The sequence below is a fragment of the Hyperolius riggenbachi genome, chromosome 2, assembly GCF_040937935.1.
Source record: "Hyperolius riggenbachi isolate aHypRig1 chromosome 2, aHypRig1.pri, whole genome shotgun sequence".
Taxonomy (NCBI): Eukaryota; Metazoa; Chordata; class Amphibia; order Anura; family Hyperoliidae; genus Hyperolius; species Hyperolius riggenbachi.
The window spans coordinates 323,505,411-323,519,292 of NC_090647.1; the positions used below are offsets into that span (position 1 = coordinate 323,505,411).

General features: G+C 43.8%; 1 long non-coding RNA gene across 1 annotated transcript in view; it reads left to right on the forward strand.

Annotated features, from left to right (window-relative positions):
- Nucleotides 1-3,389: 3,389 nt before the first annotated feature.
- Nucleotides 3,390-13,882, forward strand: part of LOC137544411 (uncharacterized) — a 63,883-nt gene continuing 53,390 nt past the window's right edge. Inside the window, exon 1 of the long non-coding RNA XR_011025857.1 lies at nucleotides 3,390-3,437. This is a non-coding gene — a long non-coding RNA (uncharacterized lncRNA). The remainder of the gene's footprint in view (nucleotides 3,438-13,882) is intronic.

The following is a 13,882-nucleotide window of genomic DNA, read 5'->3' on the forward strand; positions in this document are numbered from 1 at the left end:
AGGTGGGTTAAGTAAACACAACAGGTACTGGGTAGTTAGATGCAGTGAGCTGGGTTCACTCAACACAAAGCTAGGTATATGCAGTGATGAGGTGGGTTAAGTAAACACAACAGGTACTGGGGTATATGCAGTACTGGGTAGTACAATGTGCAGCTCCCTGTCACACACACAGGCAGTCAGTCACTGAATGTGCTGGGCTGCTGGCAGTGGCACACACACTATCAATTAGCAAGGCTGTGCATGCAACAAAAGTGTCAGAAAAAAAAAATGTACAGGTTGAGCTCTGAAAAGAGCTGTTGCTGGGTGCTTTAAAAGCAATATTAATCAGTCAGGAACAAGCAAAGCAGCCTAGAACCTAACTAATCTGTCCCTAAGAGAAAAAGTCTGCAGCAGCTGTCCCTTTCCTCTCTCTAGCAGGCACACGAGTGACTGTAATGGCCGCCGGAGGCTGCCTTATATAAGCAGGGGTGGGGCTCCAGGGCTTACTGTAGCCTGAATGGCTACAATGTGCCTGCTGACTGTGATGCAGAGGGTCAAAGTTGACCCTCATAGTGCATTATGGGGCGAATCGAACTTCCAGAAAAGTTCGCCTGGCGCAGGCGAACGCGAACCCCCAATGTTCGCCTGGAACCGTTCGCCGGCGAACCATTCGGTACACCTCTATTTGTGTTAGATCAGGTAAACAGTCAGTATGCTGAAGATATTGTTTACCTGTCCTAAACACTCTGCCCCAGCAGATATCAGACAAGATTTCGCCAGAAATCTTGTTTCATATATATATCACTGCTGCAGCTGCAAGCTTTGTACTACCCCATAAAGTACAAAAGCAAGCCTTTACTTTAGCCTTTACACAGTTAAACTGAGTATACTCTATTCCAGCCTTTCTCAACCTTTTTAGAGTTAAGAATCCCTTACAAAATGTTCCCCTCACAAAAAACTATGAATTCAAATTGTGCCACTTAGATTAACAGGTTGAAAAGATTTAACAAAGATTACATTCTTTATCTATAAATCACTACCTTACATTGCAAATGCAGGAATCACTACTTCACATTACAAATGCAGCAGTCACTACTCCAAATTACAAATGCAGCAATCACTATCCTAAGGTACACACGCAGAAATCACTATCCCAAGTTACAAATGCAGCAATGCTTTTCCCAGGTTACAGATGCAGCAGTCACTACCCATTATGCAAGTGCAGCAATTACCCCACATAAATGCAGCAAACTTTTACTCCCACATATAAATTGCACCAATTACCCCACATATAAAATGCACAAATTACACCACACATAAATCCAGCAAATTATGCTTTCCCATCTCCCTTAGGCCTCTTGCACACTGCAAGTGATTCCGATTCAGATTCCGCTTTTTAATCAGTTTTTACATCCGATTCAGATTCCGATTTGCAGTTTTCTCCCTGCACACTGCAAATCGGAATGTAAAAACTGATTAAAAAGCGGAATCGGAATCGGAATCACTTGCAGTGTGCAAGAGGCCTTAATGTGCAACTACCACTGCTCAGTGTGTTGCATCAATACAGCTTCTCCCCCCATGCAATCAGTGCCCTCCAATCATTGGTGTTAGTGGGCAAAATACATAAAAAAAATAAACCCCCTAATGCAGCAAATAACCCCAGTCCCTTAAATGAAGCCACCTCACCTGCAAATCATTGACATCAGTTTACAAAATACATAAAATAAACCCTCACATGCAGCAAATAACTCCCCCTTTCCCAAAATGCAGCCACCCCACACCTATCATTGATGCTCTGCTCAATTATCTGTCAGTTTTGTTTTCAATTGTCATTTGATCTATATTACAATCGATTATTTTATAATTCACTAAAGACCAATATTGCATATCAATTTTTCTATTGATTTTAGCCCTTAATATCAATCATAATATCAATCACACATATTTAAATCAACTTCAATTTATGATCCAATAGACATTTTGTCTGATTGAATTTGTCTAATTGGGCAAAAATTGTTATGTGTATGGCTACCTGTACACTTTGTTGCCTACGTATAAAGAAAGTGAAAAGAATGTTTACCAGAAAAGAACATTTATTTTATTGTAAATAATGGCACTTATAAAATATGTTTCCTGCAATTATTACTTTGCTATTATTCAATCACAGCTTAGAGATGATTGCGCTATATTTAACCTCTTGAGGACTGCAGGGCTAAACCCCCCTAGTGACCAGGCAATTTTTAGTTTAAAAGGCCACTGCAGCTTTAAGGCCAAGCTGCAGGGCCGCACAACACAGCACACGAGTGATTCCCCCCCCCCCCTTTTCTCCCCACCAACAGAGCTCTCTGTTGGTGGGGTCTGATCGCTCCCCCCATGTTTTTTTTTTTTTTAATAAATATTTTTGTTTGTGTTTTTTTAAAAAAAACAACTGTTCCTTTAAACCCCTTCCCTCCCTCCCTCGCTTCCTCCCCCCAGCCAGCCAATCATGGCGATCAGCTCTCATAGGCTTTACCCTATGAGAGCCGATCGCTCTCTTGTCCCCCAGGGGGACAGCCGTGTCACACGGCTGTCCCCAGTGCAGCGCTGCTGCTGATCGCAGCGCTGCACAGAGTAAATAGACGGCGATTACGCCGTCTAACAGTCTCCCGAGCGGCAATAGCCGCTCGGAGACTGAAGGCGGGGCGGAGCTCCGCCCCCCAAGCAGGAGATGCGCGCGCAGCCTGCGCGCGATCTCCTGCAAAACAGAGCCCCAGGACTTTACGCCAATTGGCGTTAGGCGGTCCTGGGGCTGCCGCCGCGGCCACGCCTACTGGCGTGACGCGGTCGGCAAGAGGTTAAAGTAATGATCAGCCTTTCGAAACCTTGTGGGCGGACTAATTGCGTTCACCAATTTTTAAGTGGAGAACAGTAGAGTTTGGTTCAAATACACTGTTTGCCAGTTTGCCACATATTGCCACTTTAAGAAGTAGTGTTATGCAGCCACAATGCATATCAATGGGCCATGCAATGATACTTTTTCTAGTAAGAAGTAAAAGTTGCAGCTGGCAATAATTACTTCATTGAAGTGAATAGAGCTGCAGTTTGTCAGTATAGAGTGCTGATGAAGGCACTGATTGCCAAGGAACAAAATCTAAACAGTCTCTTATAAATCTGGCATTATAAAAATGGCAATCAGATATTAAAAAATGGAGAACAAAAATTGTCCACCTGTTTTCAGATAGCCACTCTTTATAAATAGGCCCCAATGATTATATAATATGGCCTGGGTAGTTTCTAACAATCATTATTTCTCTTTATATGCCAGAATTCTGTAATAATTGAGATGGAAAATCACTTGGCAACGCATGAAATGGCATTAACCAGCTATTAAAATGTAAAGAGTAGGATGATGATATATTCTTTCTTTCTTTCAGTCCCTGATAGCAGATCAGCTGAACCAGAAGATTTACTTCCTGAAGGTGAGTAATGACTGATGGCTCACAAAACATTAGACTAATTTGACACTGGAGATCTCTGTAAGCTGAGTTAAAAGAGGTGATTTAATTACATAAGACAGATAAGTAAAACTTTCTGGGCTACTACCGTTATCTTTATTCTCGTGCTGGCAAGAATGCAATGTCTTTCTATAGCACCAGATCCATATTTTTCCAAAAAAAGCTTCAGAGCACTCAGGTAAATCAGATTAACTAAAGTTGGAGAACAGTGGCAAACACAAGTGATTCAATAAATCTAAGGGCCCTTTTCCCCTATCAGCATCTTGCGATCCCATTCCGGTTGCTTGCAGATGGCAAGAGCTAGGTAAGTGAAACTATTGGAATCAATGTCGAACATTTCCATTAGTGCGAAGCGTTTGCAACACAATTTTTTCCCGATCGCAATTGCCGTCCTGCTGCATTTTTGTTGTGCTTTTGCTCTTATGCAAAGAATAGAAAATCATATAGCAATCGCGCCATTATACGATTTTCTCACGACTTGGCAATTCAGATTTTTTTTCAAAAAAGCACAATCACGCTGTACACTCAACGGATTGTGGCGGAATCATGGCAGAATTACGGTTGTAGAAGACAGATAGAGATGCAATCACAATTTCTTTGTGGAAAGGGGCCCTAATGGATCTTAAACCGGTTCAGGACTGCTGATAGCTAAAACTACGCCACACTTGTGGCTGCCTAAGCCTAATGCAGTGTAGTTTAAAAGTTGAGTGCTACCGAGCATGGTTGGAGGAGATTTTAAACTAGGATCTGGGGGGGGATTTTAAACTAGGATCTGGGGGGAGGCGGGAGGGTAAAGTCTCAATATGTAGACAAGATAAGGTAAAAAGACAGTGGGAGCCTAACATTATGGGGGGTGGAGAGGGGGGTGGGGACAGTGTAAAGAATAAAGAGGTTGGTAAAACTTCAAGTAGCCCATTTCATGTAACCAAAATTGGAAAATGTGGTGGTAAAAACATAAAGTGCATGGTAACCAGTGCTAGGAGCCTTGCAAATAAAATGGACAAACTAGAGTTCATTCTCATTGACAAAGGCTATGACATTGTGGGAAAAACCGAGACATGGATGGATGAAAGCCATAACTGGATAGCGAATTTAGAGGGATACAATGTGTTTAGGAAGGATAGAACAGGGAAAAAGGTGGAGGGGTTTGTCTCTTTGTTAAGAATTCTTTTACAGCTGTCCTGAACGATGAGATGGAGGAAGATTGTGAAGATGTGGAGTCCGTTTGGGTAAATATATTCATGGTGGAAATAAAAGTTGCCAATTGCTTATTGGGGTATGCTACAGGCCACCACATATTCATGAAGCTGCAGAACTGCAATTACTACAGCAGATTGAAAAAGCTGCAAGTAAAAATGAGGTCATAGTTATGGGTGACTTCAACTTTCTAGACATTGACTAGAGTATTGAGGCTACCCATTCTGGTAAAAGCAGCAGATTTTTGGCATCACTACAGGACAATTACTTGACTCAAATGGTAACGGAACCAACTAGGGGGAATGCGTTACTGGATTTGATCATTTCTAATAGACCAGATAATGTATCAAATGTGCAGATTCAAGAACAATTGGGAAATAGTGATCACAACATGATAATGTTTAATCTGATGACTGATAGGCCGCGGGGCAGCGGGACCACTAAAACTAGGAATTTTAGAAAAGCAAAGTTCAATCAACTCAGGCAGGCACTCATTTTGGTGAACTGGGATAATGTACTACAAGGGGAGGACACTGAAGGGAAATGGCAAGCTTTTAAACTTATTCTCAATCAATATTGTAGTATGTATATCCCATATGGAAACAAAATGTCTAGGAATAAAAAAGGCGTCTATGGATGAATAGAAAGGTTAGAGATAAAATGAAGGGAAAAAAGAATGCCTATAAGGTCCTAAAACAGGAGGGGACCGAGGCTGCATTAAGCAATTATAAGGAGTGCAATAAAAGTTGTAAAAAAAATAAATTAGGCTGGCAAAGATTGAAGCTGAAAATCAAATCGCTAGGGATATCAAATCTAACCCAAAGAAGTTTTACAGTACTCAATGGTGGATGACCAAGGTAAGGCAGAGTTATTAAATGCTTTCTTTGCTTCTGTCTTCACAAGGGAAACATCACTGTTGCAAATAACAGATTCAGAAGAGTCTCAATCTTCCAACTGTAATATTAAATACTTAACGCAGGAAGAAGTGAAGGCAAGACTAAATCAATTAAAAATATTCAAGGCACCTGGCCCGGATGGCATGCATCCTCGGGTCCTAGGGAAATTAAGTTCAGTTATAGATAAACCCTTTATCTTATCTTTTGTGACTCTCTTTCAACTGGCAGAGTCCCAGTGGATTGGCGTACAGCCCACGTTTTCCCATTATTTAAGAAGGGCAAAAAAACAGATCCAGGAAATTATAGACCTGTAAGGTTAACATCAGTTGTATGCAAACTATTTGAGGGGTTACTAAGAGATACTATACATGACTTCATAGTAGAAAATAATCTTATTTCTCAGCATCAACATGGGTTTACTAAAGACAGGTCCTGTTTGACTAACATGCTCAGCTTTTATGAGGTAGTGAATGCTAATATGGATATTGAGAATGCTGTAGATGTTATATACTGGGACTTTGCAGAGGCCTTTGACACTGTTCCACACAAAAGTCTGGTGCAAAAGTTGAGAATGCAATGACTGGGGAAGAGTCTGTGTGCATGGATAGGGAACTGGCTAATGGACAGAAAACAAAGAGTTGTGGTCAATGCATCATACTCAAAATTGGTGACTGTTAGCAGTGGGGTCCCACAGGGGTCTGTACTGGGCCCAGTGTTCTTCAATTTATTTATTAATGACCTAGTAGACGCAGTAGTAAGCAATGTTGCTATTTTTGCAGATGATACAAAATTGTGCAGAATCATCAACTCTCGGGAAGATAGGGACATATTGCAACAGGATCTGGATAGGATGGCTATATGGGCACATAAATGGCAGATGAAATTCAATGTTGAAAGCTGTAAAGTCATGCATTTTGGTCATACCAATGGTCTAGCACCATACAAAATAAATGGGATACAGTTGGGGACATCAAACTTGGAGAAGGACTTAGGAGTACTCATCGACAACAAGTTAAACAATCTTACTCAATGCCAAGCCGCTGCAGCTAAAACTAATTTTGGGATAGTTGTATGAGAAACACAGGCGCCAGCAGGATAAAATTAGATAAAAAGCTTAAAATTTGCTCGGAGGAAGTGGTGGACTAACCTCCAGAAAGCAGACACGAAAGACTGTCTGAATAATAACAAAAACATTTATTATATGGTACCCCAAAAATGCAACGTGTTTCACAGGCAACGCCCGCTTCATCAGGCAATAAAGTGGGGACAACTGTAAACAAGAAACAGTAAACAACGCTATAATCATCACTGCGGTTAAAAACCATTAGAATGTACAGTATAAGTAATGTTAAATTTCTTCTTACCGCTACGCTTGTGCTCTGCAGAGGGAGGGGGAGCAGAGGGGGCACCTATAACTTTAGCCTATACTGTGGCTAATCTATACTGTGGCTCCTTTAACTGACTAACCTATACTGTGACACCTATAGCTGACTAATCTATACTGTGGCACCTATAGCTGGCTAACCTATACTGGGGCACCTATAGTTGGCTACCTACATTGGAGCCACCTATAACAGGCTAACCTATACTGTGCCACCTATAGCTGCCTAATGTATACTGGAGCAACTATATCTATCTAACCTAGACTGTGGCACTTATAGCTGGCACGGGGGTGGGGGAAGGGAAGCACATCTGAATGTCTATGGGGGTGTGTGAGGGATGTGGCCTGTGTTAAGGGGTGGGGTTTAGCGCGCCGGAGCTTATATGCCTATAGGCTCCTGTACTGTAAATCAGGCAGGTACTTGGGATAGGTTTAGAGGATACTTGAATCTGTCACAGTCAATCTATTGCAGTGAGTTTCGGAACTAAAGAAATGGTAAATTATATTTAAATAAGTCTGGATAAGTATTTTTAGTTAATGGAAATGTTTGAAATGTGTTTATAAACAAATATGTGGTACTCCATACTAATACATGTGTCAAGGGATGCTTGAGATTTTGTTATCCAGAATAGGGGGTATTTAGCAAACACCACCTTTCATAAAGGGGTATGTGCTACAATAATGTTGAGAAACACTGCCTCACACAACTGTCCTGCAACTGCTAATTTAGTAGCCTCTTAGCAACTTGCCAGCTAAAAGGAAATTCAGTCCAGGTTTGCTGCATCACATACAGTTGCTTGCAAAAGTATTCGGCCCCCTTGAAGTTTTCCACATTTTATCACATTACTGCCACAAACATGAATCAATTTTATTGGAATTCCACGTGAAAGACCAATACAAAGTGGTGTACACGTGAGAAGTGGAACGAAAATCATACGATTCCAAACATTTTTACAAATAACTGCGAAGTGGGGTGTGCGTAATTATTCAGCCCCCTTTGGTCTGAGTGCAGTCATTTGCCCATGGACATTGCCTGATGGGTGCTAATGACTAAATAGAGTGCCCCTGTGTGTAATCTAATGTCAGTACAAATACAGCTGCTGCTCTATGACAGCTTCAGAGGTTGTCTAAGAGAATATTGGGAGCAACAACACCATGAATTCCAAAGAACACCCCAGACAGGTCAGGGATAAAGTTATTGAGAAATTTAAAGCAGGCTTAGGCTACAAAAAGATTTCCAAAGCCTTGAACATCCCACGGAGCACTGTTCAAGCGATCATTAAGAAATGGAAGGAGTATGGCACAACTGTAAACCTACCAAGACAAGGCCATCCACCTAAACTCACAGGCCGAACAAGGAGAGCGCTGATCAGAAATGCAGTCAAGAGGCCCATATGGTGACTCTGGACGAGCTGCGGAGATCTACAGCTCAGGTGGGGGAATCTGTCCATCGGACAACTATTAGTCGTGCACTGCACAAAGTTGGCCTTTATGGAAGAGTGGCAAGAAGAAAGCCATTGTTAACAGAAAATCATACGAAGTCCCGTTTGCAGTTTGCCACAAGCCATGTGGGGGACACAGCAAACATGTGGAAGAAGGTGCTCTGGTCAGATGAGACCAAAATGGAATTTCTTGGCCAAAATGCAAAACGCTATGTGTGCCGGAAAACTAACACTGCACATCACTCTGAACACACCATCCCCACTGTCAAATATGGTGGTGGCAGCATCATGCTCTGGGGTTGCTTCACTTCAGCAGGGACAGGGAAGCTGGTCAAAGTTGATGGGAAGATGGATGGAGCCAAATATAGGGCAATCTTGGAAGAAAACCTCTTGGAGTCTGCAAAATATTTGAGACCTTCCAGCAGGACAACGCCCCTAAAAATAAAGCCAGGGCAACGATGGAATGGTTTAAAATAAAACATATCCATGTGTTAGAATTGCCCAGTCAAAGTCCAGATCTGAATCCAATCGAGAATCTGTGGCAAGATCTGAAAACTGTTGTTCACAAACGCTGTCCATCTAATCTGTCTGAGCTGGAGCTGTTTTGCTAAGAAGAATGGGCAAGGATTTCAGTCTCTAGATGTGCAAAGCTGGTAGAGACATACCCTAAAAGCCTGGCAGCTGTAATTGCAGCAAAAGGTGGTTCTACAAAGTATTGACTCGGGGGCTGAATAATTATGCACACCCCACTTTGCAGTTATTGATTTGTAAAAAATGTTTGGAATAATGTATGATTTTCGTTCCACTTCTCACGTGTACACCACTTTGTGTTGGTCTTTCACGTGGAATTCCAATAAAATTGATTCATGTTTGTAGCAGTAATGTGACAAAATGTGGAAAACTTCAAGGGGGGCGAATACTTTTGCAAGCCACTGTATGTTCTACACCGTTCTCTAGTCTTTAGATGCCCATACACTACATGATATTCCCTGGCAGATTTGATTACTGTGATCAAATCTTCCAGGGATTGAGGCCTCAACATACTGCCCCAATAGGAGTTTCTGGCCTAATAATAATATTTTATTTATGCTTTATAGACTTGTTTTGAGAAATAACATAATTTCTGTGTATAACCTTTCAATTTCTTATGGGTGTTAAGAAAATTAATTCAAGCATTGGGGGGGGGGAGAGGGAGGTATCAAGAAAAGTTTATGGTTAGGCATCTGCAAGGGGGTTGGTTTGCCTCAGGCATCAGCAGGGAATGTGGTTAAGCTTGGGCATCGATAGGGGGTTCAGTAGGGTTAGGCACCGGCAGAGGAAGGGCTCTGTGTGAGAATAGGGTTAGGTTTAGCTATAGTAAAATATCGGTGCACAATAAGCCTTCTCTTTCGCTTCACAATTTCCTGCATATGATCAGAGAGGAGGTTGAGAACCATATGCCCCCCCCCCCCCCCCACACACACACACACACACACACACACGCACACACACACATTTAAATTGCAAACCAGAATATTAACAAAAAATTCAAGTTACCTGAAGCAGTTATTAAAAAATTTAATAAATGAAGTAAACTTGAAATGGGCATAAGGGATATTCTAAGAGCCATTCCCATGTCTGCTGTGGCATCCAGCAAGCCTGAGCAAAGTACAGTCATCCTCACCAGTCTTCACAGGGTACAGAAAAATTCTCCCTTAAATATGTATAGATAAATCACACTGTCAAATAAAGTACTTTTTACAATAAAAAAGTATTCTCTTCAATGTAATTAGGGTGTAGTTGAATTGCTTTATATAGATAGAATTAAATTGGCTTTTATGTGGTAGGACATGAGCATTGTTAAATATCATAGTGCTTCAAAATTATTTTCATCTCTATAATTGCTTTAAAAAAACTTTCTTCTTTTCTGGCTGGCAAGTTAATTTTAAACACTACCTGAACATAAACGCATGAGCTGCATACACGCTTTCCATTCAAAGACGATCTGTATTTTTCCTTTCCTGTTTCAAGACATGTGGTGCAATTTATAAAACAGTTTTATATAATTAGTAGTTAACAATATTTTAATATTATATACTGTATTTATGTAGCACAGATTTCTTCCTCAACACTTTACAGAGTCTACAGTCATGACACTAACTATCCCTCAAAGGAGCACACACGGTAGCCAATAGGGCATCATGGGAAAGAAGTGTAAGGGGCCCGAGGGATTCTGAGGCCCGGCCAGCAGGGCCCTTCCATAAAGCAAAGTGAGTTGCAAGTTCTGAGGGGGGTTGCTTGCTGGTATAATATAGATTCTGAATGTCATTCAGTAGTAGCACCAGCAAAGCACACAGTCATTGCTGTCTCTCACACAGACCACCTAACCCCCCTGTTGTGAATGCATCTGCTCATCATTATTCATTTCAGTCACCTTCCCTCCCCTTGTAACTCCTGTTTCACAAACTTGTCGCTTCTTCAGAGGCAGTAGTTTTACTGACTCTGAGGAAGCGACAAGCTTGTAAAAACAGCCGTCAGGCTCTTTTTTACTCCCCCTGATTTTTCTGTAACTACCCATACTGCATTAACCCCTTCTGGACCGGCTGCCTACCCCCCCCTTAAGGACCAGGTATTTTACACGCATTGGGGGGGGGGGGGGGTCAGGCAGCCGGATCCCTACTGTGGGAACTTTGGTATGGTCCCCCCTGGGTGGCCAGGTGTCCCCCCCTATTGATGGTAGCCTTTACTCACCTCCCAGGCTCCAGCGATGAGCAGCTGTGGAGACCTCCGCTCTCGCTGGCTTCCTGGCTCGTACTGACGTTAAGTCCCAGGTCACGGCTTGATGACGTCATCAAGCCGGGACTCGGCACTTAGCGCCGATACAGCAGGGATGCCAGCCAGAGCGGAGGGGAGCGCCGATCGTCGGGGGAATGGCAAGAAGGTGAGTGGATCCTCTTCCTCCCCCCCTACCTCCGCAGCTCTGTAAGGGATCACTATGATCCACCGGCAATCATAGTGATCACGTGATCAGCAGCCATATACGGTTCTTTAGCACGGACGTTGAATCAACGTCCAGTCAGGGCGGCAGCACCACCTGCTGGACGTAGATTCAACCAATGTCGGTCCCCAAAAGGTTAAAGAGCTTTTAAGGAGTGGTGCCTTTGCTCTTTTTTCTTTTTTGTTTCATTGAACTCATTTTAAGTTACAAACAGCCCAGAAACACAAGAGATTATTATTATTATTATTATTTATTGAATTTATAAAGCGCCAACATATTACGCAGCGCTGAACATCAATTTAGGTTACAGACAATATTTCTCTTATATATATATATAAGAGATCAGTAAGTCATCTGTAAAAATGCATCCTGTAGTGGCAATGCAGAGGATAGAAATGCGTGTTAATATGAAAGTTTCACATGTCCATGCACATCACAGAGCACGTGAAGTGCATCAAAGCTAACTGGGGACTCTGTGTGTGTGTATATATATATATATATATATATATTGCGGCCTCCTGGCCGCAGTAGCAGCATAGGGGGCGATATACAGGCTGGGAACGCGAACAATCACTCGCGTTCCCATGCCTGTCGGCCGGTGACGGCCAAACCGGAAGTGCTCGCCGGCGGGTCCTGGGACATTGGAGCGGAGCTGCGAGGGCACCGATCATCTGCAGGGGGCTGAGGGAAGCCCCAGGTGAGTTTATCTCAATTTTTGGGGGTGACTTTAGGTTCACTTTAAAGTGGATCCGAGATGAAAAACTAACTATAACTGTAACGCTGGCTGATGCAGGCTATGAAGGGTACATTAAATATACGATAATTGAGGTCAAATTGTCAACTGAGGTCATACACGTGAAGTCAGAGATATGCGGTACACAGGGACAGAGGCAGAACAAGGTGAAGAACAGGCTAGGATCATACACTGGTAATCAGATGGCTAAAGTACAGTAGGCTAAGACAGGTGCGACACATAGGTGAGATGGCTGAGGTACAGTTAAGGATTAGGCAGAGACAGGGTCGTTAGGCTAGCCGAGGTCAATATTGAGTATCAGATGACAGGAGTACAGAGGGATGAGACTTTAATCAAAGTGGAGGGCTTGCCGGGTCATACACAGAGAACAATCACAGTAATACAATATACAATACTAACTAAGGACAGATATATAGAGCACAGACCAAGCCCCCATTAAAATCAGACCAATCAGCAACATCCCTGCAGCTGACCGCAGGAATCAGCTGACACACCTCAGACACGCCTCCTTAATGTCACGGTCAGTTACCTGTCCAGACGAGGCGGCTGGCACATACGGATGCTGGCAGCCGTCCTGGCGGGTCTCGGCGGGCTTCCCTGTGTGGCGGTCTGTCGGTGCTTGCCCACGAGCGTTGCGTGGCGCGGCGCAAGCGGTGGCGCTGCAAGGCGTTGGCGTGAGTGCTGCGTACGCGCGCGCGTGAGGGATAGCTGTTTATGCATGGCTGATTGTTGTCGCGGCGTGTGCGCATGCGCGCGTATTGCGTGCGCGTGCGTGTGCGCGGGTGGTTGCGTGCGTCCGTGCGCATGCGCGGGTGGTGTGCGCGCGTGTGCGCATGCGCGTGACGCATTGCGCTATTCGCGCCAAACGGCCTATTTAAGTCTGGAGAGTGCACACCTCGGTGCTGTAGTATTGCAGCTTTGTGTGTGTTGCACTCCCGTGCGTGAGTTCCTGCTCTGCCCGTTTTCTGACCCCCTGGATGTTGACCCTGGCTCGCCTGACTACCCGATTACCTGCTGACCTTGGCTTTGGACGATTACCCGATTTGCTGCCAACCCTTGCTTGCCTGAGAACCCGACTTGCTGCCAGACCCCGGCCTGTACGAGTACCTGCACCGTTGCCGACTTCTGCCTATCTAGGACCCAACCTCATCTTCGATCTGGTGCCTGCTTCTGAACTTACCTGGTGTCTGAGTCATTGCAGTACCAGACTCAGCCTGCGGGAGTGCTGTGTTTCCAAAGAAGTCACGCCACTGGTTTCACAAGCGCTCCTGCCCCTTGCTTACTGGAATTCCCTGTCTCACTTCCAGGGTATCCAGTCAGTGAGCCGCAAGGGTTGCTGTCCTCAGCGTATTGGTCTCCTATTCCTACAGAGTGTTACAAAATACTACAGCCACAGAATGGAGACCGCTGAGGCAGCAAGTGTGCTGAGCACCTTATGTAAACAAATGAGCAACTTGACAGAGGCTATCAAGGAACTTCAAGCAGCCCACAACCAGTTAGAAGATCGGATCAATACTTTGTCTAATGTTACTCCACCCGCCGGATTTGCTGCTACCGCTGCTCCAGCCCTTGCTCCTGCTGTGCCTCCTCCTGCTGCTGCTCCTGCCCCCGCTCCTGTGGACCCTGCATCAGGAAACCCTTTACCTGAACCGCGGGTGCCGGTTCCAGACCGTTTCTCAGGTGACCGAGCAAAATTCAGGGCCTTCAAAAACGCTTGTCAATTATATTTCTCTCTCCAACCAAGAACTTTTGCTTTTGAAGA